This window comes from Pan troglodytes, chromosome 4 (assembly GCF_028858775.2).
Source record: "Pan troglodytes isolate AG18354 chromosome 4, NHGRI_mPanTro3-v2.0_pri, whole genome shotgun sequence".
Lineage (NCBI taxonomy): Eukaryota > Metazoa > Chordata > Mammalia > Primates > Hominidae > Pan > Pan troglodytes.
In genome coordinates this window covers 137,449,128-137,473,346 of record NC_072402.2, presented here as the reverse complement: position 1 = coordinate 137,473,346, position 24,219 = coordinate 137,449,128, and the positions used below count along the sequence as shown (strand labels likewise).

The window sequence follows — 24,219 nt, the reverse complement described above, 5'->3', positions numbered from 1 at the left end:
ACACAGAAACACACCCAGAAGCAGGACAGACACAGACATATCAAAGATACACACACACAGAGACAAATAGGGAGGAGGCTCCCAGGGACATACACACATCACACAAGCTGTGCAGAGAGGGACACAGAATGACGCAGGCAGAGCTACAAACACAAACATGCAACAATATAGAGACCAGCACCCCATAACATGTCCCAAAGATACCCACGCACACAAACACCCAGGCATGCTGGGACACGCACACATCAAAGCACAAATCCCCTCCCCACTAGCGTCTCTGGAACACACCCTATATACCCTCTCAGCCACCCATTTCACACCCACACTCACACATGTTCAAGTGTATTCGAGCGAGAGCCCAAGACTGGGTTGACCCACAGCAGAGATGAGGTGGCGTCGCTGGAACACAGACCCCAGAGGATCCATCTACCTACCCAGGACCTGACAGTGGGAAGGGGCGTGGGTGGCGCTGCCTCAAATCCATGAGGCTGGGGCAGATGGCTTAAACTGTCAGAATTTCAGTTTTGTTCGTCTATAAAATGGGGTTCAACTCCTCCCCTACGGGACTGTCTGCGACTCAATAAGCAAGCACTAAATGTTGGCTGCCATTATCATGTGGATTCCCTTGGGGGCAGCCCGGACCCTCTCCACTGCACACACACACAAAAACACATACACACCTTGGCTCCCAATCAAACTCTACTGCTAAGGAGGTCCCTCTGTTTTTTTTTTTTTTTTTTTTTTTTTGAGACAGGGTCACTCAAGCTGGAATGCAGTGATGCAATCACAGCTCACTGCAGCTTCAACTTCCCAGGTTCAAGTGATCCTCCCACCTCAGCCTCCCAAGTAGCTGGGATTACAGGTGGGTGCCACCATACTGGCTAATTTTTTTTAACTTATTTTATTTTTTTTAATTTGAGGCAGGGTGTCACTCTATCACCCATGCTGGAGTGCAGTGGTGTGATCTCAGCTCACTGCAGCCTCCACCTCCTGGGATCAAGCAATCCTCCCACCTCAGCCTCCTAAGTAGCTAGGACCACAGACACGCACCACCACGCCCCAGCTATTTTTTTGTATTTTTAGTAGAGACAAGGTCTCATCATGTTGCCCAGGCTGGAGCTCGAACTCCTGAGCTCAAGCGATCTGTCCAGCCTCCCAAAGTGCTGAGATTACAGGTGTGAGCCACCACACCCGGCTAATTTTTTAATTTTAGAGGTAGGGTTTCACCATGTTGCCCAGGCTGGTCTTGAACTCCTGGGCTCAAGTGATCCTACCATCTAAGCCTCCCAAGTAGCTGGGAGTACAGACATGCAACACCACACCCAGCTAAATTTTTAAAATTTTTTGTAGAGATGGGGTTTCCCCGTGTTGCCCAGGCTGGCCTCCCAAAGTATTGGGATTATAGGCATGAGCCATCAGGCCCAACCCCTCTTAAATCTAATCTGAATTCCTCATTCTGTAATCTAAACCCAACTCTGGTCCGGCGCAGTGGCTCATGCCTGTAATCCCAGCACTTTGGGAGGCCAAGACGGGTGGATCACCTGAGGTCAGGAGTTCGAGACTAGACTGGCCAACATGGTGAAACCCCATCTCTACTAAAAATACAAAATTAGCACGGTGTGGTGGCGCATGCCTGTCATCCCAGCTATTTGGGAGGCTGAGGCAGGAGAATCGCTTGAACCTGGGAGGCGGAGTTTGCGGTGAGCCAAGATTGCACCATTGCACTCCAGCCTGGGCAACAAGAGCGAAACTCCATCTCAAAAACAAAACAAAACAAACAAACAAACAAAAAAACAACTCTGGGAACAGGGAGGTATAGCCTTTCCAAGGAGCCTTTCCTGCTCCAAAAAGCAGCTCCACATGCAGCAGGCGTCCTGAGAGCAGGATGGGACTCCTGTGGGATCAGTCTCTAGGGCTTGGCCTCTCTGGGCCTTGGTTGCCTTCACTGTCAAATGGGTTAACAGCATCAGCATCCAACACAAGATGCTTCTGGGAGGATGAAATAGCTCTTAGGCTGAGTTCATGGGCCATGGCTAGAGCTGATGGTCCATGTTAGGGTCAGAAGTGAGGGGTCAGGATGCATACACCCCTCCCACTAGGACAAAAGTCCTCACTGTCATTCCTTCTTAGGTGGATAAGGGGACTTTATGAGCCAAACCTCAGAGCCTAATTAATGCAGTTAATCACAGGCCCAGCCACACTGGCCATGGGGACAGCTGGGAGGGAGGGTCACAGCTCAGTTACCCAAAAGCATGGAGGGGCATGAAACAAGGTTATTGGTGGCCTTCTCCTCCCCCATGGCCCTGAATGGAGGCTTTCCTATACCCTGCTAATCAGCACCCATCCTGCAGCCCCAACTCACTGGGCAAGTCCCTTCTCGTGTCCAAATCCCGTTTCTCCCGCTGCAGCTCAGGAAGCACGTGGGATCTGCAGTCAGGGTCCTGGCTGTCTCTAATCAGGCAGGTTAGTTAGATTGGTCTCCCAATGGCTGGGCTGAGTAACACTGAGTTTGCTGGTGGTGGTGGGATGGGTGGGTTGAGTCATAACTTCTTGGAGTCCAGTGTCTAGCCCAGGAGAAAGGCAAGAATGAAGACAGGAGCTGGTGGCAAGGAAGAAAATGCCCCTTTCTCCCTCAAAGGGGCCTGTGCATGTGATGCTTTATGGGGGGTAGGGGGCGGAGGGGGTGGTCAAAGACTGGCCAGGGTTGTAGCAGGAGGGGCAGCCCACGCGGGCAGGGGCGCTGCCGTGTTATAAATCACCCTCGACTCAATTAGAGCCTGTGAAAGGTTGTGCACACCCAGCAGAAAGCTCCGTGCTTGGCGGGCAGCCAGCTCTCTGAGGGGGGCTGGGGGCGAAAGCTTGTGTGTGCCTACGTGTGTGTATGTGTGTGCCTGTGTCTTACTGTGCAGATGTGCTTGTGTGCCCTTGTGTGTGTTTCTGTGCCTGTGTGTACCTGTCTGTGCCTGACCTATGTGTGCCTGTGGTGGGGGGAGAGTATACATGCCTGTGGACTCTTGCATATGCAATATGCTCCAATGTCCTTGTGTGTTTGTCACCAGGTGCATCTGTATGCACCTGTTCATGCCTATTTGTGCTGTGTGTGCACTTGTGTGTGTGTTGGATGGGTGGCTGTCCTCGTGCCCATGTGCACTCGAGTGTGAGTGTGTGCGTGATTGTGTCTCTCCATCGCTTTGCCTCTGTATGTCTCCTTGCCTGTGTGCACCCAGGTGAGAGTGCATGCTGGTGATGAGTTGAGCTGGGCTGGATGTGTGGGTGGGAGTGGAAGGGTGTTCTTATGGTAGGGGGAGAGTTATATGTTTTTAGGGAGAGGCAGAAACAGAAAAAGAGACACGGATCGATGGAATTATGGGCAGGCAGAGAGAGAGTGAGAGCCAGAGGAACCTGGTAGAGAGAGACGTGACCAGTAGGAGAACTAAACTTTGAGGAGTGTGAGGGGCTTGGCAGTGTCGAGGACCTGCCAAGGACAACCACCTCCACCACTGAGTCAAGAGGCTGGACTGGCTGGGTGCAGTGGCTCACACCTGTAATCCCAGCACTTTTGGAGGCTAAGGTGAGAAGATTACCTGAGGTCGGGAGTTCCAGACCTGCCTGGGCAACATAGGAAGACCCAGTCTCTACAAAAAAATTTAACATTAGCCGGGCATGGTGACACGTGCCTATAGCCCCAGCTACTTGGGAAGCTGAGGTGGGAGGATTGCTGAGTCTAGAAGGTTGAGGCTGCAGTGAGCAGAGATCATGCTACAGCACTCCAGCCTGGGTGACAGAACGAGACCCTGTCTCAAAAAAAAAAAAAAAAAAAAAAAAGGCTGGACCCTAGCCATGCCATGGAAACACTGTCCTAGAGTGGCCAAAGAGCAACCTTGGAGGTCATCTCTCCTTCCCTGATGATGGGCGGTGATGAGCATCGACATCTCAATTATCTCACAGAACGCTCACAGGCACACTGTGAAACACACACTATTACAATTTCCACTTTGTAGATACCAAAGCTGAGGCTCATTGACTTGCTCTCAACAAGTAAAGTAGAGCCAGGGTCTGAACCTGGGTTTGTCTAATTGCAAAGGTCTTGCCACATTCATTACTGTTTCCCCAGGGTTCCCAGTTGGTCACACTTGAAGGGGGTGGGAGGAGAGTCTGTGTGAGTATGTGTAGGTGGGTGGGTATGCCTCCCCATCTGCCTGGGCACTCTCTGAACCCCAGGCTGCTGCGCCCCTAGGGCCAGCACACAGTAGATGCCAAAGAAATATCTAAGTAGGGAACCAAGAGTAGCTGGCAGAAGGGAGCTTGGGGTGGCGAGAGGAGTTTGTGAACCATCCCAAGGATACTGGCCACCTCCGCCCCCCTCTCAGGCAGGAGGTGCTGTCTTGAGTCCCAGAAGACTGTGGAGTAGGAGCTGAGATTTTCCCAGAGCTAGGCTGGGCTCTGCCTCATCTTCATTCATACCCAGAGCTGAACCACCTGGATGTATCTCTAGACCAGCATCATGTCTCACCTGTCCCTCCTCTACCCAAGCCACAGTGATATCCAGACCCTGCCATGCCCCCAGGAACATTTGGGGCCCTGAATAAGGATCCCCATGGGAGAGGCCTGCACAGGAACCATTAGTCAGGAGCCAATTTGGAGCCCTGGACTTAGTTTCCCCCATCTATAATGGCATTTCTTTGAGGAGGAGTAGGAGGGATCTAAATCGCTCAGTCCTGGGCCTCCTTGCTCAGCCTGGAGAACCCCACCCTGGAAGTTGCCCCAGGCCTCAGATCCAGCAAGGCTGGATAGAGTGAGGAATGCAAACCTAGAATGGGCTTCAGCCTCCCTCTTGCCCCAGACACCCAGGCCCCACAAGGGTTCCTCTTCCCCAGGCTCTTGACAGACTCTTTCCCTGAACCATCATCCCATCAGTGGCCTTGTTCTGCTCTCATTTACTGACCAGGTGCCAGGGGTGGGAGGGGCTTGGGCCTCCCCTAGGGCAACCTCCAGGAGGAAACCTAGCTTTGTGCTGAACCTTCACCCTGCCTTTTCTGCAGGCCCCACATCTGGAACCATTTCAGGCAGAAGCATAGGGCTGAGCTGCCCCTCCTTTGATGATGTGGCTATGGGGAAGGGTCATGCCCTTTGGAAGGTTGGGGGTTACAATGCATGGAGGGCAGCCCTCCTGAGGCTAGGAAAAGGGAGGAGAGGGAGCAACAGGAATGGGCAGGGCTGGTGGAGGCTGGGCAGGTTGGAGTTGAGGTATTCATATTTTGGGTTTTTTTTTTTTTTGAGATGGAGTCTTGCTCTGTCGCCCAGGCTGGAGTGCAGTGGCATGATCTCAGCTCACTGCAAGCTCAGCCTCCTGGGTTCACCCCATTCTCCTGCCTCAGCCTCTGAGTAGCTGGGACTACAGGCGCCTGCCACTACACCTGGCTAATTTTTTTGTATTTTTAGTAGAGACGGGGTTTCACCGTGTTAGCCAGGATGGTCTCTATTTCCTGACCTCGTGATCCGCCCACCTTGGCCTCCCAAAGTGCTGGGATTACAGGCATGAGCCACCACACCCGGCCTGGTTTTTTTTTTTTTTTTTAAGACGGTCTCGATCTGTTGCCCAGGCTTGAGTATAGTGGCACAATCACGGCTCACTGCCTCAACCTCCTGGGTTCAAACCATCCTTCTTCTTCAGCCTCCCAAGTTGCTGGAACTATATGCTCACACCACCATACCAGCTAATTTTTGGTGTTTTTCATTTGCTTGTTTGTTTTTGTTTGTTTGTTTGTTTGTTTTGTAGAGATGGTGTTCTGTCATGTTGCCCAAGCTGGTCTCAAACTCCTAGGCTCAAGCAATCTGCCCACCTCGGCCTCCCAAAGTGTTAGGATTACAGGCATGAGCCACTGTGCCCAGCCAGTTGAGGTAATTGTGTCTTGGTGCTCAGCACTGGAAGAGAAGCAACTCCTCCAATATGTGGGATCAGGGGACAACTGCAGAAAGGATACCGTAGATGACCAGCATCTTCATCCCTGAGGAAAGGAATCCAAGCTTCACTCTTGGTACGCCTCAGTTTCCCCATTATTTAAATGGAGACATTACTTTCCACACAGGATTCTGGGGAGGATCCATGGTGAGATGATGTTTTGGCACAGGGCCAGCACATCCTAGCTGCTCAGGATGGGGCAGTGGCTGCTGCTGTTGCTACTATTACTGCTTTGTTTAAAACATAGCTGCTTCCACCAAAGCTGCCATCCAGCTGAGAAGATCAGGACAACACACCCAAATCAGTCAGAGAAAATGCAATCAGACACTGGAACTCTGGGAGAGAAGGATCCTGGAGGGCTGGGCAGTCAGGAAGAAGTTCTCAGAGGAAGTAACCTGGGGCTGAACTTCAGAGATGGGAGAGTGAAGCCAGCCAGAGTGGTGGGTAGAGGGCATGCTAGGGGGGAACCGACTGAGCAAAGCCCTGGAACAGGAGGGTGCCCTACAGGTCAGGTGGGCCTGAGTGTGTGAGAAGCAGAGAAGACAGCTGGGGTCAGTTGGGTGCTCCAGGGGGCCTGACTTACCCTGGGGAGACAAAGGGGGAGACTGGATGCTAACTGCCACCTCTAAGGAAGGACTGTCTGCCCTGAGGCCCATCCCACCTGCACTCCAACCCAACAGAAGTCCCGAGGATCTGCAGGGGGCCACTGACACCCACCCCTATGTATTCACCCCCCCAACATACCCCAGGGCTCCTAGAAATCAGGTGACTGCTCCCTTCTCTCTTTATTTATTCTCTGTTTTTTCCCTTTTCAGGAGACGATAATTATTCAGATCATCGCGGTGATTTACTCGGCAATCAGAGCCGCTCGATGCGGTGGCCGCGGAGCCGAGACAGACGAGCATTGCCTAGGAGGACGGGCCGGGGGCTCAGCCCCCCTCCCTCCCACCTGCCCGGCCTTTGTTCTCTTCGAGGTCTGCACCCGCGCTGCCTGGCGGGCAGTGGAGGCGCCCACCCGCGCGGACATGGCAGCAAGCTCGGGGTCTTGGGAATGAGTGTGCCCATGAGTTCGCCCGGGGGAGGGGAGTTTGGGGGCTCGTGTGTTGCTGGGTGCTGGCTTGAAAATGATGGAGTACCTGTGTGCATGTTTGGGGGTGGTAGTGGTGGTGGTTGGGAGTGTACTAATGCACGAGCATTGCGGTCAGGTGTGTAATTGGAATGTGTGCACCTGTGTGATTACCGGGGGCCTAGGGTACATCTGTCTCCACAGGCTTGTTCAGAAGTGCAATGGGCAGGTGCCCAAATATGTGTATTTTAGGCACATAGCGGGGAGGAGAAGAGGGTTGGGGCTCTTGTGCTGAAGCTGTCTGAGGTGATCATGGAATCATGGATGTGGCAGGGCTGGGTTCTAGCTCAGCCTCTCGAACCGTGTCTGGCTGGGTAGGTGGGGTGGGGGCAGGGGAGTGTGAATCAGCTCAGATCCAAATGCCGAGTTTTCCTGGGTCAGTGCTGGGGCCCCGGGGGTCACGTGAATACAGATGTGGCTCGGTTCACAGGCTGTGTTCACACGTGTCCGCAGACCTTCGCCCCCTCCCGCCCGCGGGCTGGCGCAGTGACGGTGACCTCATTACCGCCTCCGCAAAGGCCCCTTGAAATCCCTGCGCCGTCGCATTTGGCTGCTCAAAGTGATGGGAACGGCCTGCGCTTCCTGATCAATCGCTTAAAATTCAGGGTCGGCTCGCTCGCGGGAGAGGGCTGCCTGCCAGCCCCGCGCACCGCGCTCTGCCGCCTCCCCCTACACCCCCTCCTTGCTTTGGGGGGGCGATGCTGTCGTATTGGAAAACATCCCCGCGCTGGCTGGGGGGCCCGGTGGGGCCAGCGCTGGAAGCCGTTCCACTCGAGCAGATGGCTGTGAAACTTTGGCGGCGAGATAAATTGGGTCTGACGGCGTGAGGCCGGCTCACAGATGGGCGGGATTCTCACGCCGGCCCCCACGTCCGGCCGGGCTGCGGGCAGGGCCGACACCGCTCAGAGCCCCCTTTGGGCACCCGCCTCGCCAGCACAAGCCTTCAGGAGGCCACCCATCCGGCAACAGCCTTCCTCAGCCGAAGGCGCCCTCCACCACATTCCTTCCGGCCCCAGATCTCCCCAGAGACGAGCCCAGAGGGAGGGACAGCCCCCAGCCCCCGCCCGGTCACCTCCGCCAAGCTGGCAGCTGGGCTTTCCCCCTCCTCTGCCATCCGCAGAGGCCTGAAGCGTGAAGGTTAACAGCTGGGGGGGAGGCTGCGTCTCCCTCTCTCACCCCCGCTCTGCTGCAGCCCCGCCCACCTGCCAGCCCAGGGGATGTCGTAAACAGGACTGTGAGGTGTGTGTGTGTGCGGGGGGTTGGGGGGTAACTGAAGGGGGGGAGACAAGAGAGAGTCAGACAGACAAAGAGAGGAACGAAAATGAGCAAGAGGCGAGCGGAGACCTGAGCAGAGACTGAGGGACAGAGACAGCTAGAGACAGAGACAGGCAGAGAAAGAAATGGAGATGGAGATGTGGAGATAGACACGGAGACACCCAGAGAGAGAAGGGAGGGAGGAGGAACCTCAGAGCCAGAGAGGAGACACACAATGAAAGTGGGAGGAGGGCGAAGGACCGGGCGAGGGGACAGGATACTGGCAGAAATGCAGGCGGCCTCGAGCTGCGGACGACCGTGGAGGGTGGGGACGAGCCGAGGTTGGGAGCAGGGTGCGACCCTGGGCTACCCTCACTCCTGCACCCACCACCAGGGCTGGGAGCCAGAGCGAGGGAGCGTCGCTGCCCCTGGGTGCGCCCTCCATCGCTACGCCACTTGCCCGCCTCGGCTTCCCCGGGAGCGCTAGATGAAGGGAATGGCGGGGTTGGGGAGCCATGTGGGTCAGGGGGTGCTGCGCGGCCATCACACTGCCGCAAAGCCAGCCTGTCTAGCAGCCTCCCTCGCTCATCAGTCCAGCGGGCAGATATCGATCCCGCCCAGCCAAGCTCTATACTCGCGGCCTGCAGCCCGTTCTGTGGCGGTCCTACAAAGAAGCGGGGGTGCCTCACTTCTCGGGCCTCCCCCGCGGGGGATTCTGTACCAGAATAACACCCCCGGGGCCAGGGTCAGGGCGGCACACTCGCCCCCGCCTGTCCCAGCGCGATCCCATTCGGCGGGCCCAGGTAGCCTGCGGCAGGCAGAAGGCTCAGGTGACCCCCCAGCCCCGCCTTCTGCAGGGCGCGCGAGGCCAGAGGAAAAAATCTTCGCTGAGTTGATGAAGTTGAAGTTTCGTTCAGGGCGTGAAGGAGACAGCCAATCAGCGGGCCGTTATTTACATGGGCTCTCTGATTGGCTCTCACGGTGCCTCTTTAGAATGTTACTTTGAGACCTTCACAGAACGAAAAGCCCCCCGCTGGGGGTGGGGGAAGGCTCAGAAGCTCCAGGGTTTCATGTAGGGCTCCCCAGGCCAAGCTTTGAGGGAAGATGGGGAGCTTAGATATAGTTTTGTCCAGCTTTCACGATACAAATGACCAACTTGAGTCTGGAGAGACAGAGAGGTGGAGCTTGGCCTGGATCCAGGAGATGAGTTCGGCCTAGCGCTCTGCAGTGGGCCCACCACCCCTGATACCTAGACGTGTGGTCACCTTGGCGGTGGGGAGGAGGGGCTTGGTCCTGGCAACCCCTCTCATCCAATAGCAAGAGAGGGGCTGATTCAATGGTTTGAGGGGGCAGGAGCAGGTAAACCTGGCGGTGTCGGTCTTGTTTGTGACCGGACAGTGTGGGTGGTACCATCATGTTGGAAATCCCACAAATAATGCAGCCCCAGAGGCAGGCCAGGCTGACCCTAAGGTCATGTTTCACTTGACAGCCTGGGCAGGCACACGTGAACACAGGAGACCCCCAGGCGGGAGCCTCGGGGCCTCAAGAAGTGGGTTTGCTCTGAAGGGAGTGGCACTGGGCAACCCGCAGCAGCTCCGCACTGCCCCGCACCCGCACTCCCGCGTCCAGCAGACACTGAGTCACTCTTGGGGACGGGGGCGAAGTCAGGACATTGGCAGCTAGGAGCAGAGAAGTTCTCTCAGAAGGCCTCCACCCTGCCTTCCCCACTGCGTCGGCCCCGCCCACCCATGCTGGGAAAAGGGCCCCCTGGGGTTGCCATTCGCAAATCCTGCCCAGTCTCCTGGCCCACACTCCTCCCCAGGCGACTCAGCATAGATGACTCAGGACTTGGAGTGGGGCTGTTAATGGGCAAATGTGGTGGTAGGGGTCCTGAGTGTGTGGCCGAGGCTGGAAAGTCCCTCCACCATCTATCTGCCTGTGGCAAATTGAGGGACAGGTAGGAGAATTCACTCTAGTGGGGTTCTAACCCTGTCCCAATTCTTTCACAGTGACACAGCCTGGAGACCCAGCTCTGTCACTCAACTCTACATAGCCTTCACCCAGAGCCTGACAGTGTATATGAACAAGAGGCTGTGCCTGTGAGTCCTTGCGTGCCAGCAGCTGGCCTTGTGACATGCCCCTGTGGGACCTTGGGCTGCAGCATCAAGTGCTAGGGCAAACACCTTGTTTGCAGAAGACCCAAGGACCCCACAGCCAGTGCCAGGACATCTAAGAGACTCCACCACCTGCCACCCCCCAGAACTTACCCTGCTAATGAACCAAACTTGCTGTGTGACTTTGAGTGCAGCTCGCACATCTCTGGGCCTCAAACTTCTCTGTAAAACCATGCCCTCCTGAATGTACCATTCCCAGTGGTGGCAGCTGCAGAGAAATCACAATAGCAGGGGCAGGGTCCAAGAAGGGCCTGAGAAGCTGGTTCAGCCTGTGGTCTGGGAGCCAAGTGGGGCAGGGACAAGATTGCCAAGTCCCACGGTTCTCACCAATTCTCATAATCTCATCTCTCCTCTTGTCTTCCTGCCCGCCTCATAAATAGCAGGAGGCTGGGCTGGGTCTGAGGCAGGAGCGGGGAGCTGCATGTGTGCATTTGTGTGTGTGTGTGTACACACACATGGGGAGGGTGTGAGAGCCTTCCCCCACCCCCGCCGCTGCCACCATCGTGCTCTGAGAAGCTGAGATAATCCCTCGCCATCTGTCTTGTGTTGCTAACCCACTCAGCCGGACAGCTGCCCGGGCCACAGCTCTACAGGCGAGCAGGCGGGGGAATGAGGGGCATGGGGGGAGCTAGCCAACTCTGAGGACCAGGCAGCAGGGACACTCAGTCCTCCCATCCCAGAATACCCCTGCTCTAGAAAGGGAAAGTAAAGTCAGAGAGGGGACAGGCAGGACTTCCCCCATTCCTGCTTCTGAACCTGGGAAGGATTGGAGGAGTGGAGACCATTCCCTGGTCTGAGAGTTGGAGGCCGAGCCTCCCAGAATGCAGGAAGGTGAACAGGATCACCGTCTAGCTTATGTTGTTATGAGCCCACACAGATCACTGTGATGGGAGGGGTGCAGTAGGACAAGTCAGGCCTTCTGGGCGCAGGGAAGGGAAGAAGGGGTCGTCTCATACTTCCCCAGCCTCTAGACAGGCCAGTGTCCCAGACCTCCAATGGTCAACTTCCCAGAGCCAGGAGGAGAAGGCAGGCTTCTAGGATTTGGGGTGGGTAATGCTTAGTGTACAGGCCCATTGTTCTGATGAGGAAACTGAGGCTCAGAGAGTGAAGTGACTTGCCCCAGCTCACCCCATGAGTGGAGGAGCTGGAACTTGGACCAGACATCAGGCTCCAGCAGCCCTAGCTCTGCAGCCTGTTCTTTCTGCCTGCTCCCCATCATCAAGCCCCTCACCCTGCCTCACCTTCCCAACTTGTGGCTATCCCATCCTGGTGCTCTGATGTTCTGTCAGCTGAAGCCCAGCAACCAGACTCTCAGCAGTATGGTCCCAATGCAGTCCGGGGGATTTCAGCCATGACAAGCAGAGCCTGAGGAAGGATGAAACTGTGCACTCAGTGTGGGCTCCCACCCTCCGCCCCTTCCCTGTCAATCATCTTTCACCTCTCCCACACAATTAGCATGCTTCCACACACATGCACTCTCAAATACAGATCGTACACACTCATGTGATCACACAGACAGGTCCTCACTCACAAAAAGACATAAACAGTCACACCTACAGGGATTGAAACATACAATCTTACAGATACAAAGGCAAACTCAGACAGCCTCTCACCTCCTCACACCAACACGCAGACCCCAGCACTCACACCAAACACACATTCCACCCCCACAACCTCCATACACTGCAGGCTCCCAGTTCCTAAATCTCACCAGCTTCCAACCTCCCAGGTACTCCATCTTACCCCACACAAAGCAGTAACCCTCCAGGGCCAGTGCGTTGGTAGGAGTGGGTACCAGAGAGACGTCTGCTCTGTCCTTCCTGCCTATGGGTGAGGGCCCTCCAGCAAGGTGCTTGTGAGCCTCCATACCCTCCCCATCCCCCAAGACTTTGGAGAGCTTCCACCTGGCCACAGATCCAAGAGAACAGTCCTCACCTCTTGCCCACAGGGGCTCGCAGCTCTCCTAGGCCCAGGAGGAGGAAAGGGACCAAGGGGAGGCAACTGCTTCTCTTCTGAGGGTCTCAGCTTGCCGGGAAATGACATATACCGAAATAATCTGACAGTGTTCTGAGCCCCCACAGGGCCACAGACTCCAAGTCCTCTTCATGATCCAACCACTACATACCTTTTTTCCTAAACTGCTGCCTCTCTGCTTTTTCCCCACTCCAACCAGCCCTTAAGGGACTGTGGAAGCAAAGGTGAGCTGACCCCCTCCCACTCCAGGCTGGAATTTGGCTCTCAGATCACTGTATTCTCTTGAGCCAGAGGGAGCTCCTCCCTGAGCCTGGCTCCCCCGCAGCTAAGGAGAGCCCAGGCTCCAGATACACTCACACACTCATTCACACACAATGTGGCACACTCACACCTGCACTCATGTAGATGCTCACCTGCACACATCCTCATGCACGTTCACAGCCACACTCACACACGCACTCACACTGTCACCCCCTCCTGCTCTCACATGCTCACTGTCACTCTCATGCTCAGCCACACCTCGCCCTATCACACTCATGGCCCTACCTGAGCAGGCTGAAGCTCGGGGGCCCTGAGGTCCATAGATCACTGGCAGAGGCCTAGAGTCTGGTGTTGACAGCCTGGTTGCACAGGGAGAGGGGAAGGGCTGCCACTGAGGCCTGGAGGGTCTTGAATAATTCAGGGTGGTGGTGGCGGTGGTGACCGCAGCCTGTCAGCTGCAGGGAAAGGCTGGTGGCTAGATTGTTCCAGGAAGCTCGCTCCTGGTGGTTTGAGGAGAGTCAGCCCAGTTTGAGGGCTCACTGAACACACAGAGCACTTTTCCCACACGCTTTCAAGGCACGTCGTCACATGGGCCTGCACAGCAGGCATCATGGCCCCGTTTTACAGGTGAAGAAACTGAGGCTTTCACGAGGGAGAACTCACAGCTATCAAGCAGGGGCCTCCAGGCTCCCACCCACACTCCTCTCCCCCATACCCACATATACCCTGGAGAGAGCTTCCTCTGATCATCGTGCCCAGATGACAATGAGAGATGCCAGCCATCTGAGGACACTCTGGAATGTGATGCCAGGGCCTGAATCCAGGAAGCACCTGGCTTAGGGCCTGCACATAGTAGGTGCTCAGTTGCTGCCTGCCAAATGAGGGCATTGTGCAGAGGCAGCACGGAGTAGCCTGGGGCCATACCTCTGCCTCTCACCCAAGTTGCTAAACCTCTCTGAGCCTCAGTTTCCTTATCTATAAGATGGGCACTAAGTGTACTGGCCTTACGGGATGTTGGTGAGGACTAACCGGGAAAACACACCTAAGCCAGTTAGCTTGGGTCTGGTCTGTAAGAAGGGCTCCACATTGCACCTAAATTGTGATGCGAATACCCTTGCCACAAAGAGAGAGAGCCACAAAGTGGTGGTCTGCACACACACGTACTCTCTGCCTAGGGCATACTCCTTACTGTCCTTTGCTGTTGTCTCCTTTTCAAGGATGAGTGCTTCTGCCACTTTCTCCAGGATGACAGCTGTGGACTCCTGCCACATCCAACACCCCCTTGCTGCTCCCCACCGCCCTCCTTGGCACCCAGGTGGCTGATCTCCTATGGTCTTGCTGGCTTCTCTACCTTGTATGCTGAGGGCGGGCCCAGCCTGCCCCAGCTCAGGGTCTGCACATAGTAGGTGCTTGCATGTTGCCTGCTAAACTGACAGCCCTGTAACCATGTCAGCACAAAGCAACCAGCATTTTGGGTGCATCTGCAGTTAAAATAAACCACTGAGGTCATGGGTCTGTTCTCTCTGCAAAAACAAAAATACCCCACTAGCCATATCTGATGAGAACCATAGCAAAAGATCAGAATGTAATGGCTTCATCCAGAAGCAAAGCATGAGGTTCCAAACCATGTCCCTGACCTGAAGGGGCACCTGCCCAGGCCCAGGGGTGCCAACTCTTAGAGGCAGCTGGCATGTGACTACTGTGCCCAGTAGAGAAAGGCAGACACTCAGTCCCCAGAGCCCAGAGCCCCGAGGAAATTATGGAACATCCTCCATATTTGATTCAAAATAAAAACCACAGTAAACCATAGACCCAAAACTTATACGTCGGCTGAAATTAAAATAGCTTCTTGCTACGTTTTCTGGTTTCAATATTCTGGATAAACTCATGGAAGCTGAATCAGGCAATTTGTCTGTCTCTTGCTTTGTTTCTGCTGTTGCCCCTGCTTTGCAGGGATCTCAGCACACGCTTGGTCTCCCCTCTGAAGCAGACCCCAGCCGGGTCTGGGGGGTGTCCAGTCCTGCACTCCCAGGGCTGATTCCCCCAGGAAGGTATCCATGCCTATGCACACACCACCCCCATGGGTTCTTGTGGCCCTTCAGGAGGGGGGCAGGACCAGGGCCCAGCCTTGGCCAAGAGCTGCCCCCAGCAGACCTCTCTCTGCCACTGCTCCCCACAAGGTTTCCAGCACCCCCAGCCCCTCCCTCTTCTGGGGAACCTTGCGGCTGGGCCCGTGCCTGCGGCGAGTCTCACCCCAGTATTATTTTAGTCGCAGACAGACACGAGGCAGATGGTGACAACATCCCTTCCCCGCTCCCCACTGACGAGCCGTTGCCGCCCTGAAGCCTCAGGGTTCTTCTCCCTCAGGAATATTTCAGTCCCGACTCGGTGGCTAAATGCGGCTGCTCGTGTGAGACAAGCGCACATCTGCGCCTCCTCCTCCCTACCCCCTACCCATTTCCTGAGGCTGAGCAGAGCCCTGGGGAGGCCCTGCCCACTTGCAGCTCTGCCCCATCCTCCCAGCTGCCCTACTGTGTGCCAGGCATCATGCCATGAGCATGGTACCACTGGGAGAGGGCAGTTACTGTGCCCACTTTACAGATGAGGAAGCTAAGGCTCAGAGTGAAGCAGGGGCCATCCCAGATCACACAGCAGGAGAGAAGGCGTTCCCTTGGGTCCCAGTGCACCCTGGAGACAGACACAGCCTCCCTCTGCTCCTTCCCCACCCCTCAATCCTCCACCTTACCACCCCTGTGCCTACTCCAGGCAACTTGCCTTTCTAGGAGCTATTTCATTGTGCCCACTCTCCTGCATCAACCTGTAGCCCAGGGCACAGGGCTAGCCAGCTAGCTGGTCCTAGCTCAGTGGGCATTCGGCTATAATTGTGACTACCGAAGTCAGGATGGACAAATGCAGGAGGAGGAGACTCTTGCATGAGACAGGCCTGGTTTCAAATCCCAGCTTTGTTATGACTTTGGGCAAATCACTTCACCTCCCAGGACCTGTTTCTTCATCTGTAAATGCACAGCAGCAGTATGACCTCTCCTTACCCCTAATTCAATGAGTGACTGCTATATTCCCAGCACCTAAAGCAGGGTCTGGAACACAGTGTGTGCTCAATGTGTATTTGCTAAATGAATGACACAGGTAATAAGATGAGCATCAGCCCTGGCTCCGTGGAGCTAGTCCTCCCTGCAGCCCCACCCTCAAAAAGGCCTGGGGCCAGCTCTGCCTTGGTGGTCCACTAGGAGCTGAAGTTGGTCACAAGAGCCAAACAGAGTCTTGTCTCTAGGCCCCTCCCCAAGCCCCACAATGCAAAGTGCTTGGAGCCTTAGGGGGCAGGCCATGGGCGCGGGGGCCCCATAATAGGCCTGGGTGCCAGCCAAGTGTGGGAGTTGGGCTGAGGTTGTTTTGGTTCCCTCATGCCCCCTTCTCCAGCCACCCACCCTGACTGGCCAGGGGTGGTGAAGCTGGACAAGGGCTCTTTGAGGGCTTGGGACACTTTCTGGGCAGGTGAGGACATGTCTATTCCCAGTCAGGCCTCCTGGCTGTGGGCTCCCTACCCCAGCACAGTCCGACACCCCACCCCCCGCCACACCTCAGCTGGCCTTCTGGGGCTGGGCCAAGATACACACTGACAAACCAGCACACAAAAACACCACCCACCACAGTGACACTCACACCCTGTAAAGATATACAAAGCATATACACACAAACATACACCACCCAACTGAAGGCACAGAAACAAACGGACGCAATTTAGTGTGCACGGCAAGGTACACAAGCTCACAATGTCTGTGATGCAGAGCGCACCATGTGCACCCAGCGCAGGGTGTATCCATATAGTCACACAGCATGGCTGCTAACACGTGTGTGGCACAACCCAGCCCAGGTACATAGCTCAGGAGCACAGATGTGCACAGCAGGAGGTATGAGGCCAGTCTTGCACCGAAGCTGAGGTCTGTCTCCCCATACCAGACCAGCAGCTCAGGGACAGGTTGGGGTAGGGACACAGGGCCATCGGAAGAGGAAGAGGGCAGGCCGGGCCCAGGGTGGAGGTGTGTCGGGGTCAGCTCTGCAACCCCCACTTTTACAGGACTTGGCCGAGGCATCAGTGCCTGCAACAAGCAGGTTTTTTTGTGGTAAAAAGGTCAGGACCCTCACCTCTAATCACATTGACGTGTCACTACCAATCTCTCCCCTCAGCAGCCACCTCTGCCCAGGTCACCCTCACACTCACGCATGGCATAAGAAACTGGATGAGGCTACTCACTGTCACCATAAAAGCCAATACAAAGGGAAAGAGAGGCTGAGTGTCAGTCAGTGCAGGTGCGGAGACACTTTTCAGCAGGGAGTTCTGGGCAGCAGACCACCCTCTGCCAATCATGGTCAGTCAGGAAGGGTAAGTTCATCTCAGTGGCCACACATCAACCCAGCCCTGAGAACACAGCCCTGAGGCCAGCCGGCTTGGGAAGGCCTCCTGGTGAAGGACAAAGGCCCTCCTCTCTGGCGCTCCCTGTTCCTGGCACATCTCATCCATTGCTTCCCATCTCTGGGCACTGCTCTGTGGTGCCCACTGCCCTGGCACTGGCATTCAAGGGCCCTAGTTATCTGACCCCATCCAGAGCTTTTTTTCTCCAGGCCTTCACCAATGCTGTTTCCTCCACCAACGGTGCATTCCCAGCCTCCACTTTTGGTGGCCTCTCCATCCATCAAAATCAATGCCACCCCTCCCCCCACAAGAAACCTCCCCAGTCACTGCCAGGAAAAAAATTCTCACTTCAGTCCTGGAATGAGAGATGAGGACCCATGTGGGGCTCTGCTGGACCCCAGTGTCCTAATCAGCAAAATATGAAAGACACGGCCCATCACCACTGAGAGCAGAAGAGACAGAACAACAAGTGCAGTGATCCCAAAGTAGGGTTCACAGACCCCTGGGAGTCTCCCAGACCTTTTCAGGGGTAGATGAGGTCAAAATTATTTTACTAATAATACTAAGACATTATTTGACTTCTTTATTATGTCTAAGCCATACTAGGTAAAACTGTTGCTGGCTTAGCACAAATCAAACTCTACTAGGAGTCATATTCGGCACATGTATGCAGAAGTCACATAAAACGCTTCTATAACATACCAGAGTTGGCCAGACGTGGTGGCTCATGCCTGTAATCCCAGCACTTTGGGAGGCCGAGGCGGATCACGAGGTCAGGAGTTCGAGACCAGCCTGGCCAACATAGTGAAACCCCGTCTCTACTAAAAATACAAAAATTAGCTGGGTGTGGTGGCACGCACCTGTAGTCCCAGCTACTTGGGAGGCTGAGGCAGGGGAATCGCTTGAACCTGGGAGGCAGAGGTTGTGGTGAGCCGAGATCCCACCACTGCACTCCAGCCTGGGCAACAGAGCAGGACTCCGTCTCAAAAACTATATATATACATATATATATACCAAAGTGTGTTGGCTGCCTCAAGAAAAGCATTTATGCTATTGTTTGAGTTGCGAGCTGAACTAGCTGGTTTTTTTATGGCACGTCATTTTTACTTGACAGAAAGACTGACAGGCAGTCTTGGATATTTGGCAGTTATTCTCTCACAAATAATGAAGTAAGCCAGTCACTTCAAGGAAAACAACACACAGTATTTGTTGCCAATGATAACAATCTTTTTGTTTTGTTTTGTTGTTGTTGTTGTTTGGGGACAGGTCTCACTATGTTACCCAGGCTGGATGCAAACTCCTGGGCTCAAAGGATCTTCTCGCCTCAGCTTCCTGAGTAGCTGGGTCTACAGGTACACACTGCTATGCCCAGCTAAAATTCTATTTTCATTTTGCATATTCTGCTTATGTATAAAATTATATTTTTAAGTGAAATTTAAATTTTGAAAGACAGGTATACAACACCATAACACCATAAGCTTCACAGTTTCCTGGTACATTTCTAATGAAACTGTTGGTGATATCCATGGATGTGATTTTTTAATATGGCATAATGAAATGTGTTAATAATTGAGAGATCTTTATAAATCAGTGAACAAATATTTTTTATTTTAAAAAATTATTTATTTATTGTTCATTTTTTAGAGACAGGGTCTTGCTATGTTGCCCAGACTAGCTTCGAACTCCTAGACTCAAGCAATCCTCCTGGCTCAGCCTTCCACGTAGCTGGGACTCCAGGCATTGTGCCCAGAAAAATTTTCTTTTTTTTTTTCTGAGATGGAGTTTCACACTGTCCCCCGGGCTGGAGTGCAGTGGCGCGATCTCGGCTCACTGCAACCTCTGCCTCCCAGGTTCAAGCAATTCTCCTGCCTCAGCCTTCCGAGTAGCTGGGATTACAGGCACCCGCCACCAAACCCGGCTAGTTTTTTTTTTTTTTTTTTTTGTATTTTTAATAGAGGTGGGGTTTCACCATGTTGGCCAGGCTGGTCTCGAACTCCTGACCTCATGATCCGCTCGCCTCGGCCTCCCAAAGTGCTGGGATTACAAGCGTGAGCCACCGCGCCTGGCCTTCAGAAAAATATTTTAAATGACATGCATGCTGTTATAAAATCATGTGTGGATAAAAGATCCATTCAAAATGTGAGTTAGACAAGTGGACTTTAATAGTAACAGAATATGAAAAGCTCATTGATATGGTTTCAGGCTCCAAATGATATTAACCTTTAGGAAACTACCACTTGTCAAGTTTTGGTGTAGTATCAAATTATCCCAAAAGGCTAATAAAGCACTACTCACTCTTCCAACTATAAATCTGTGTGAGGCCAGGTTTTCCTCATATACTTTAACCACCACCACAACAAAATTATGTGCCTATCTATAATCACCACCGATTCAAAGTAAAAGCAGATATGAGAATCCAGCCCAGCCCCACAAGGCCTGTTTGCTCTATTAAGCCAGATATTAATGAGATTTGCAAAAATGTAAAAACAATGCCACTCTTCTTGCTCATTTTGTTTTGTTCTAGAAAATAAGGTTGTTGTTTTTCTTTTTCTTTTTTTTTAATTGAGACAGAATCTCACTCTGTCACCCAGGCTGGAATGCAATGGTGCAATTTCGGCTCACTGCAACCTCTGCCTCCTGGATTCAAGCGATTCTCATGCCTCAGTCTCCCGAGTAGCTGGGACTACAGGTGCATGCCACCACACCCAGCTAATTTTTGTATTTTTAGTATAGACGGGGTTTCACCATGTTGGCCAGGCTGGTCTCGAACTCCTGACTTCAAGTGATCTGCCCACCTCAGCCTCCCAAAGTGCTGGGATTACAGGCATGAGCCACTGAGCCCAGCCAAGGTTGTTATTTTTCATAAAAATATATTATCTATGATAACAGGCAATGGTATTATTACTGTTATTTTAAAATGAATTATTATTGGCCAAGCATAGTGGCTCACATCTGTAAACCCAGCACTTTGGGAGACCAAGGCAGGAGGATCACTTGAGGTCATGAGTTTGAGACCACCCTGGCCAACATGGTGAAACCTCGTCTCTACTAATACAAAAATTAGCCAGGAGTGGTGGTGCATGCCTGTAATTCCAGGAGACCAAGGCATGAGAATCACTTGAACCCGGGAGACAGGGGTTGCAGTGAGTCAAGATCACACCACTGCACTCCACCCTGAACGACAGAGTGAGACTCTGTCTTAAAAGAAAAAAAATTAGCAGGGCATGGTGGTGTGAGCCTATAGTCCTAGCTACTCGGGAGGCTGAGGCAGGAGAATCACTTGAACCAGGGAGAAGGAGATTGCAGTGAGCTGAGATCATGCCATTGCACTCTAGCCTGGGTGACAGAGCAAAACTCCATCCCAAAATAAATAAATAAATAAAATGAATGAATAAATATCTGTTTTTAAATTTTCCCAGTCTGAATTTCTAATATGGTAAACCTTGATGGATATAACCCATGTAAACAAAAGTTCTTTGGGATCCTTAGTAATTATTAAGCATGTAAAGGAGTCCCAGGAACAAAAAGGCTGACAGCCGCTGGTCTAGTGGTTCCAGGGTGGGAAAGACAGGGATAGGCCTGCAGAAAGCCTGGATCAGCAGAGGCAGGCAGGGACCAAAAGGGGCTCCCAGAGAGAGAGTGCCTTTGAAGTCTGGGGTGGGCAGGGTGAGGGAGAAGGACTTGGAGCAGGGCGGGGACCACATGACTTCAGGGCAAGGGGTTCTGGCAGAGGCTTCTGGGAGTCCCTGACTTCTCTCTGCTGCCCCTGTAGGGGTTGTATGTAGGGGAAGGCCCCAAACACACAACAGACCACCACACACGTAGAGCTGAAACCCAGCCCCCGAGCTCCCACCCTCCCCAGAAGGCTTCCACCCTGCCCTACCCCCAACCCAACCCTCACCCTCACCCACGAAAAGGATTTGGGCCTTAAAATTATCGTCACCACAGCGGTGCAGCAGACAATACAGAGGGGACATTATGCGCTGAGACAGAGAGGCCTCGTTGTTGGCGTAGCAGAGACAGCAGTGCTCTGTTCTGAGCAGGCTAGGGGCTGCTCATGTGCTCAAGCGCTCAAGCAAGACCCCTCACACCCAGAATCACGTCACCCAAATGCACACTCACGGACTCACCCCGGGATACCCCTCGGGTGCATGCTGTGGCACACAGGAGCCTTTGGATGTCCCCCTCCAGCCTCTGTGCAAACCCCCACTCACCACTACCCGCTCTGGGCCCACACCGCCAGCCCCACACATGCCCATGTACTCCGTGGCACAGGCTTTCCCACCTGGGGAACCCCATGGGGGTGCAAGGGACATGAGGCAGCCACAGGGCCCTGAGGAAGTGCACCCTGCCTGCACTGCCCTGCACCGCCAGGCTGGGATCACAGGGCACTGAAACCAGCAGCCGCCTAGGCTGGGCTAGACGTGCCTGGACCCACAGAGGGACACAAAGGCGGCGTTGTTGCTTTGCCAAACACTCCCAGCTCTGAAGTGGGAGGGAGGGACCTGGGCAACTGGCGCCCCTACCCCCAGCTCCTGGGCTGGCCCCAGAGCAAGACTGGACTTAAACCTCTTAGGCCACTACCAGTGCTTGGGCCAGAGGGCAAGTGGGGAGAAACTCAGGCCTCAGGATAAAACCTGCCGGAAGAAGGCTCCCAAGCCCAGAGCTTGAACTCTACTGGGGTCTTATTTCTCCTGAGTCAGGATCTCTCTCCCTCCCAACATTTGCACAGCTTGTTCCCTCTGCCTGGGAACTCCCTCCCCTCCCCTTCTCTGGAGAACTTTTCATTTTCCTTTAGGACATTGTTCAGAGAGCACCTCCCGCAAGAAGCCCTCCTGATCCCTGGGCTGAGCCAGTTGCTCCTCTGTGCTGCCCCACCAAACAGGGAGTTCCAGATGCTCACAGGGAGGTCCCCAGCACCACACCACCCTGCCCAGCCTAGGGTGGGCTCACAGGGAGCCGCGCAGCACCATCAGAGGAAGGGGTAAGTGGGCAAGGCTGGGCCATGGACTCAGTCACATCTCAGGTTGAGGCCTGAGCAACCCCAAGACCACGCTGAGGCAGCAGAGGGAAGGGGGCAGAGTTACCAGGCCAAGTCTTAGACCAGGAAAGTCACCAGCCACCCCATCCAGTGACACGGAAGGACACAGGGGAGTTCCCTGGAGAAGCCTGCCATCAAACATGCAGGCCTTCATCCTCCTTGCCTGGGACCTGCTTTCTCACCCATTGCCAAGTCCGACTCATCCAAGTGGTAGCTGTTTTTATTTATTTATTTATTTATTGAGACAGAGTCTCGCTCCATCACCCAGACTGGAGTGCAGTGGCGCAATCTCAGCTCACTGCAACCTCCACCTCCCAGGTTCAAGTGATTCTCCTGCCTCAGCCTCCCGAGTAGCTGAGATTACAGGCATGCGCCACCACGGCCAGCTAATTTTTGTATTTTTAGTAGAGACGGGGTTTCACCATGTTGGCCAGGCTGGTCTCGAACTCCTGACCTCAAGTGATCCACCTGCCTTGGCCTCCCAAAGTGCTGGGATTACAAGTGTGAGCCACTGTGCCTGGCCGGTAGCTGTTTTTATATTTTATTTAACGCTTACAGAGCATTTACTATGTGCCAGGCACTGTTCTAGTGGATTTACATGTACATATTAACTCAATGAATCCTCACAACAACCTTTGAAATAGTACTATTATGATGCCCATTTAAAAAAATTTTTTTTAGCCGGGCACGGTGGCTCACGCCTGTAATCCCAGCACTTTGGGAGGCCAAGGTATGTGGATCACCCGAGATCAGGAGTTAGAGACCAGCCTGACCAACATGGAGAAACCCCATCTCTACTAAAAATACAAAAATTAGCCAGATGTGGTGGCCCATGCCTGTAATCCCGGCTACTCGGGAGGCTGAGGCAGGAGAATCGATTTAACCCAGGAGGCGGAAGTTGCGGTGAGCCGAGATCGCGCCACTGCACTCCAGCCTGGGCGACAGAGTGAGACTCCGTCTCAAAAAAATAAATAAATAAAATAAATTTTAATTTTAATTTAGAGAGGGAGCTCTCCCTATGTTGCCCAGACTATCTCGAACTCCTGGCCTCAAGCAATCCTCCTATCTCGCCTTCCCAAAATGCTGAGATTAGAGGTGTGAGCCACTGTATCTGGCCTTATTATGCCCATTTTAAAGATGAGGAAAGTCAAGCACAGCGAGGTTAAATAACTCTTCCAAGGTCACAGGGCTATCATTGGAACCCAGCAAGTCATTTCTTTCAGGCAGCCTTCCCCAGCCTCTCAAACCAGATCAGGAGCCTTTGTTGTGAGCATCCCCAGTCCTAAATCCATCAGGTGTCACTGGTTTGGCTCCCTTCTTCTGATGGTGACCTGCTTGAGGGTTCCCATAGGGATATATTTTTTCTGGGTCCCAGGAGTACAGCCTCTAGCACAACACCTGGCTCATGGGTTATTGACCGAATAACCAAAAACATAAGAAGGATGGCTGGACTCCCACTACTCAAGGTGGGAGGGGATAGGGGGTGCCCAGAAAGGCCTAAGGAGCTCTCTCCCCTCCCCACACCACACACCATCTACTCTGCCACTTGCTGCAAGGCCTCTGCTGTCCCTGGGTACCTGGGGCTATGGGAAGCTGGGGAGGCAGAAAAGGAGAGACTACCAGGCCCACAGGGACACCTGAAGGCCCAGCTGCTCCCAGGTCTCCATGTCCCTCCAGGCAAAGGGTCTCTTGAAATTCTCAGGCACCATGAACCAAAAAGAGAGAGTCGTTTTCGGGTCTGCAGCACCATTGTTCTCTTCTTATACCCAAATTTCCAGCCAACTGGTTAGTTTTTCTAGCTTCCAGCTAAGGTTTCCAAACTGCTGCTCAGACCCCAGCCAGCGGAGAGATGTGGATGGAGAGGGGCAGCTGCACTTGGTGGACCAGCCAGACTGCTGGGGCTCACACTTCAGTGTTGTCCTCTGGACAGAGCCCCTTCCTCTAGAAGCCCTACTTCCATTGGCTGTGGCCCCAACAGGAAACACAACCAAGCTC

At 53.8% G+C, this 24,219-nt stretch overlaps 1 protein-coding gene across 3 annotated transcripts in view; it reads right to left on the bottom strand.

The window, feature by feature from the left end:
- Nucleotides 1–24,219, bottom strand: part of PSD2 (pleckstrin and Sec7 domain containing 2) — a 122,947-nt gene that overhangs the window by 88,701 nt on the left and 10,027 nt on the right. The window contains exon 1 of one of the 3 annotated variants that reach the window (XM_063810738.1): nt 2,363–2,545. The exons of the other annotated variants lie outside the window; for them this stretch is intronic. The gene's annotated coding sequence lies outside the window, so the exon portion shown is untranslated. Of the gene's footprint in view, nt 1–2,362; nt 2,546–24,219 lie in introns of those variants that run through there. 3 annotated transcript variants of the gene reach the window in all.